At 46.6% G+C, this 6,035-nt stretch overlaps 1 long non-coding RNA gene across 1 annotated transcript; it reads left to right on the top strand.

Annotated features, from left to right (window-relative positions):
- Window positions 1-1,863: 1,863 nt before the first annotated feature.
- On the top strand, window positions 1,864-3,857 carry LOC123113489 (uncharacterized). Its single transcript, XR_006456054.1, has 4 exons — window positions 1,864-2,401; window positions 2,483-2,584; window positions 2,690-2,890; window positions 3,241-3,857. It is a non-coding gene; the product is annotated as an uncharacterized lncRNA (long non-coding RNA).
- Window positions 3,858-6,035: the final 2,178 nt, after the last annotated feature.

Below are 6,035 nucleotides of genomic sequence, written 5' to 3'. Positions count from 1 at the left end.
CGGCTCTTCAAATTTCTGCAAAAAAGAATAGAACCAGACTCAAAGGTGTGTCTGAATTATTCATTAGTGGCTTAACAAGATGGGATGAGAATCTTATTTGGCATCTGTTCTTTCCACATGATGCTGACGAAATTTTAAAGTTGCGTGTTCTGACTGTTGGTGAGGGAGATTTCATTGCTTGGGACTACAAGAAAAATGGTTGTTCTCAGTTAAAAGTGCGTATAAGTTGGCGCTCAAACTTAAGGACTCTATGATTGAGTTAGGGAGTTCAAGTGGTGCTGCTAATGGGGAAAGGAGGCTATGGAATATTATTTGGAAGGCTCAGGTCCCTTAGAAAATCAGAATTTTTGCATGGCGTGCTGCGACACACAGTTTGGAGGTTCAAGTTAACAGAGTTAAACACCACCAAACTACCATTGGTCTGTGCTCGATTTGTGGCGTAGAAGATGAATCTGTTTTTCATGCACTGGTAAGTTGTCCTAAGGCTCGTGCGTTACGTTTGGCGGTAAGGGAGGTATGGAATTTACCATATGAAGTGTTTTTCAATTTTACGGGGCCGGATTGGTTACTTGTCTTATTGGATCAAATAAGGCCGCCGGTGTGTGAGCAAATTATATTCATGTTTTGGAGGGCATGACATCTAAGGAATGATTTGATTTTTGATAAGGGAAAGGAAAAAAATCTCCGACTTGGTGAGGTTCATTCAGAATTACTAGACGTCCTTCTCGTCCTGTCATCCCAATGTCAAGATGGAGATTAGCATCAAAGGTAAAGAGAGGGTGGATGGCTTAAATTTTACTAATGATATGCGAAAGAATTTTGTGACTTGGCAGGCTCCCTCTACGGAGTTCATTAAGATTAATGTTGATGCAAGTTATGTGGAGGTTTTAAGGGCTGCAAGTGTGGGCGTTGTGGCCAGGAACCATACTGGAGAAGTTATCATATCGTCCTGGGATTATATCGGGGTGTGCAATAGCGCGGATGAAGCGGAACTGAAAGCGACCCTCGCGGGGCTGTACATTGGTATTACTCTCCACAAGGCCATCATTTTAGAAACGGATTGTTCTTTTGTGGCTTCTTTCCTTGGAAATGATCTTCTAGATAGGTCTCCTCTGGTGGATCTAAAGATAGAAGCATTGAGTTTAGCCAAAATAATGATAAATTGCAAGATATCCAAGATTAACAGAAGGGCTAATAGGGCGGTGCATGAGATTGCGAAGTTCAACTTTGATAATAGGTCCGATGGTGTGCTTCTTAATAGTTTTCCGGCCTGCGTGGCTGAATTTGTAACGGATGATTGTATGAATATTTTAAGTTAATTAATATATGGGAGGGGTTTTAAAAAAAAGTGTCGCAGCTTTGAACTAAGGTTAGTCCAACCTTAGTTCAAAACTGAAACACTTATTATGGATCGAAGGTAGTATATACTTGCCAAACAAACTCCGAGGGCTGTGGGTATAGAGGCAGTGTCTGAATTGCTACCTAGTTTTCCCGAGCATTCCTTCTCATGATATTTTGAGGATCAGGTTTGTGGATGCCCAAAAGTCATGAGAGTTTAGGTTCAGCAGGTGTCTCCTGTTTTCCACAAATTATTTCATGTAGTTTGTAACAAAGACACTATGGTTTCTTTTCAATGAAATCGGAGAGAGCTATCTTTCTAAAATAGGGGAACACGAGCAAGATGGTATGACTGGGAGGGCCTTCCCACTCACTGTCCCATGCCCACCACTGATGACCTTTCACTCCTCTTCTGGGCGAGGATTACAGACTGACACCGTCGCCACCAAAGCAAAATAGGAGCATGCCCACATCACTCCCGGCGTTGAATCCGTGCCTAATTTGGATCCTGTACTAAGTAGTACTCCCTCCGTCCCGAAATTCATGTCGCAGCTTACATTTTGCAGAAAACCCCTCCATCTTATACCGACAGAACCCGCAGTCCCCGTTCCCCTCCGACTGCGCAGCTCGCCCACGCTCGGTCGCTCGCCCACTTGCCGGCGACGCCTAGCAGCTCCCCCACGCCGAGCCGCGGCTCCCCCGCGCCGCCCTGCCGCGCCGCAGCTCGCCCGCGCAGCTCCCCCGCCTAGTTCTCTCCTCCCTACCCTGCAAATACTGCTTCCGCCGCGCCACAGCTCCCCCGCGAAGCTCAAGGAACGGCTTTGCCCCTTCCTTGAGTCCCTCGTCGCCATGGCTTGTGCCCTCCTTCCTTCTCCATGGTGAGCTCCTCCCTGCTGCCTCCATCCATGTCCGCCATCGAGCAGGCCATGGTGGCGGCCAGATCCGCGCCTGCTCGTCAGGAGACGGACGCCATGGAGCTGTTCGTCAAGGTCCGACCTTGGTGAGTGCCGACGCCAAGCAGGGCGTCGAGCAGGCGTGCTCCGCCGGTGAGTCGCTCTAGAAGGTACCAAATCGAGCTGAGTATGACTCCTTGGATGCGGTATGCCGTAGTGATTGGGGGAAGTGATCGATTATGTGCGTGCAGGAGCTTGAGGAGATGGGTGTGCCGGTATGTCAAGATCTGTCGCTGGTGTGCTGTAAGGAGTAGAATTCTGAATTTAAGTTGGAGACAACATTTCTGAACCTTGTTAGTTCTGAACCTTGTTTTATTCAGAATCATTTAAGTTGGAGTACTTTGATTGGAATTTCGTATGGACTTTGATTGGAAATTCTTCACAATCTGAATTTTCAGGTACAGAACTGGGCTTTACACAACTGGGTGTTTTCAGGTACTCCATCAGAGGAGCAGTTCTTCCATGGGGTCCAGCAGCGTTTCCAGTCGCAGGTATACGTATTGTCTGAAACTATGTACTCCTCCTTGCGACGAGCCAGACGACAAGAGCAAAGGCTCCCCCTTGCAAGCTCGACGGTAGCGGCGGCATCTTCTTCGCAGGTCAATTCCAAGATGTTTAGTGCTGTCAATTCCTTACTGCAAATTACTCCAAAATGTGGTGGATCCTGTGTAAATTGTGGTGTGTCGGGAGTAGCTCTGTGCTTCATTTTTCTCTGAATTGTGGTGTGGTTGGTATAGAATGGTGTAGGCACTGCATTTTCAGCAGTTTCTGATCATGAGCAAATTCTGTTAGTCCCGTCATTTAAATTCAGTAAACGAATTTGAAATCAATGTTGTTGTTGTTGTACAGAATGCTCAACAACAATCAGTAAGATCTTAGTAATACTCATGCAACAATAGTTAGTAAGATCTCAATCTTACTAATATCTTCTTACAATCTTTGTTTACAGCAGTACGAAGAGATCACAATCTTACTAAGATCCTGTTCCTGGGCGGGTTAGTGGCCGTCGACCACAACCACCACCACCAGTAGCCGGCGGCCGAAGTGGACCAGCGCGGCGGCCGAATCGGGGGCGAAGTGGACCAGCGCTGCGGCGGTGGGCGGTAGAATTGGGGGCAAATTGGACCAGCGTGGCGGCGGTGGACGGCGGAATCGGGGGCAAAGTGGACCAGCGCAACGGCGGTGGGTGGCGGAGGCCCTGCTCGTGGGTAGGCAGCGGAGGTCCTCCTGGGCGGGCTCGTCGGCGGCGCATGGCCTGTTGTGGGCGGCCTCCTGGGCGGGCTCGTCGGCAGAGCAGGACCTGCTCGGGCAACGGGCGGCTGGCCATGGCGCCGCGCGGGCGACGGACGGAGGAGGAAGAACGAGATGGGGACTAATTTGTCTGAGCTTTAGAAGTTCAAGGGCTTTTCCGCAAAAACATCACTGTACTGCGCGTGCGACATGTTTTTGTTTTTCAGGACGGAGGGAGTACTAAGGTACACGTGCATTGCACGCATGAGATTCGGCAACCAAATTATGAATAAATACCACACTATAGCAATGTAAGCTTTGAGTCATATATACATGATGTAGATGTTCATTTAATTCTTATAGTTCATCTCATTTAAAATCAATAGTTTTTATAAAATAGTTAATTTATTTTAAGATTCATGAAATTGTGCATTGTAAAGCATAAAGTAAAAATAAATAATGGCAATTCATTTAGAAAAAAAAGTTTAGATAATTATGATACGAAAGATTCTAGAACAAAGGAGAAATGCTTGTGTTTTGAGGTTTGAGCATTATGCTTAAGTTCAATCATAGAGTCTTCTAGATTGTACATGTGGTAAAATCTAGTGGAATGTAGATGGTATCCAACGGCCAGTATTACTTGGATTTGTCATCTCTGCACTGTCAGATTGGCTTCATCCAACGACCATCTTTCAAAGTTATTAGCACACTATATAGGGGTATAAATTTGTTTCCTCTTCAGTTTCGCTTCCAAATCCTTCAAAATTTCATGAATCACATATGAACCTACAATGTAGACATATTTTCGACTATCACATGCGTGAATTCCATAGTAGGGGAACGAGCCAATAAGTTTGCAGAAGACCGAAGATCGTGTACTTCGTATGGAGATCGAGCTCGAGTGATCAAGCATGAACTTGGTATGCTAGTCTTCTTCTCCGTCATCTATAACTACCATATCACCGGGGATCAGTATTCAGCACCACCATTCCACATACTCCTCCGTCTCATAATATAAGAAAGTTTTTCCACCTATGTTAGCTCAAAAAAATGTACTTATATTGTGAAACAGAGAGAGTATATAATAGAGAACACCGTGAACCATATCTGTCACCGAATCCATCAATACTAGCATCTACTATCCCTCCCGCACAAGAAAACAACTTGTGCCGAGAACATACCTTTTTTTAGAACATTTTTTTTCTTGAATATAGTGTGCATCTACTATACCCCTATAAAAACACGAAAGAGCGGAGAACCAATTCATCTCATCCATCAAATAATGTGATCTTATGGTCTAGATCACTTCAATCTATCAAACGTGTTTTACGCTCTAATTACCCACCATGCCACTCCACGTGTTTGAGGAAAACAACGATCCACTAATCCCATACATCACACTTAATCCCGTACGGTTGCTAAAAAAAAAACTTAATCCCATACCCTTTCATCCTTACTGTAACTTCCCCCCGAGCGCCTCACGCACGTCTCCTCTTCCCCTCCTTCGCCTCTCCCATCTAGCCGCCGGCCGGCTGTTGCACGCCGCTCCTCCGCCTCTCCCATCTAGCCACCGTCCTCTCCTACGAGCGGGTCGCCGCCCTCGACTCCGTCGTTGCTTCCTCTCTTTCGTCGGCGCCTCGCCGCCCTATGCTGCTCCCTCTGCGCAACCGCATCCGCTATGACAGATGGTCGCGCCTCACGTCAGCGCCACCCTCCCGCCCGCAACGCCTCGCCTTGCCGCGGCACATGACACGCATGCCCCGCACCGGCGCTTCTCCGTCGTCCAGCCCCACGGTCTGCCCATCTTGCCGGCGGCGCCACCGCCAAGAAGATCTAGAGCGGCGCATCCAGATGTCGTCCTGCATCCCGCTTTGTCGCGCTGGATGGCCTCCAAGGAGCCGGTGTAGTTGTTGCTGAAGCAAGAGCATGATTCACTTGTAAGGGACAAAGGCAATTGCAAGAGGACAGTGCAGCATTTGATGAGCGGGAATGAGCTCAAGAGCAAGGAGTGCAGAAATCAATACACTTCAACTCTCCGGTAAGAACTTGTGTGCGAAATATACAGTTGGTAGTGGAAAGCAGCAAACTGATTTTGTCAATTATATCTTTTGTGATCAAAACAATGGTGTCAGTGACGCCGACTGCTACCAACAGAGTTGCATGTTTAGGCTTTCCTGTTCTGTCAGGAGCATTTAAATTTTTTTTGTTGTTGACGCAGTATTGTAAGTTGAAGGACAAATATAAGAGCCATTGGTTCCATCCACGGAAAGACCAGACTGAGATATTTAAGGTATTTGGCCTGAATTCTTAGTTTGTTGGTGATAGATTCGATTAGAGGGATACAAAAAGTGTTTGCCATATGCTTCAATTTGAGGGATGATGCTTTTTTGTTTACAATAGGTGATAGATCCGATTCGAGGTGTACTTTGAATGACCGCATAACTTAGTGTTTCTTTGTGCAGCATGATTATTTCAGAAATACAACGATGGAGACTGGAGGAAGATTTATGAAAT

This window comes from Triticum aestivum, chromosome 5B (assembly GCF_018294505.1).
Source record: "Triticum aestivum cultivar Chinese Spring chromosome 5B, IWGSC CS RefSeq v2.1, whole genome shotgun sequence".
Taxonomy (NCBI): domain Eukaryota; kingdom Viridiplantae; phylum Streptophyta; class Magnoliopsida; order Poales; family Poaceae; genus Triticum; species Triticum aestivum.
Note: the sequence above shows the minus strand (reverse complement) of the source record. Positions and strands in the feature narration are given on the sequence as shown.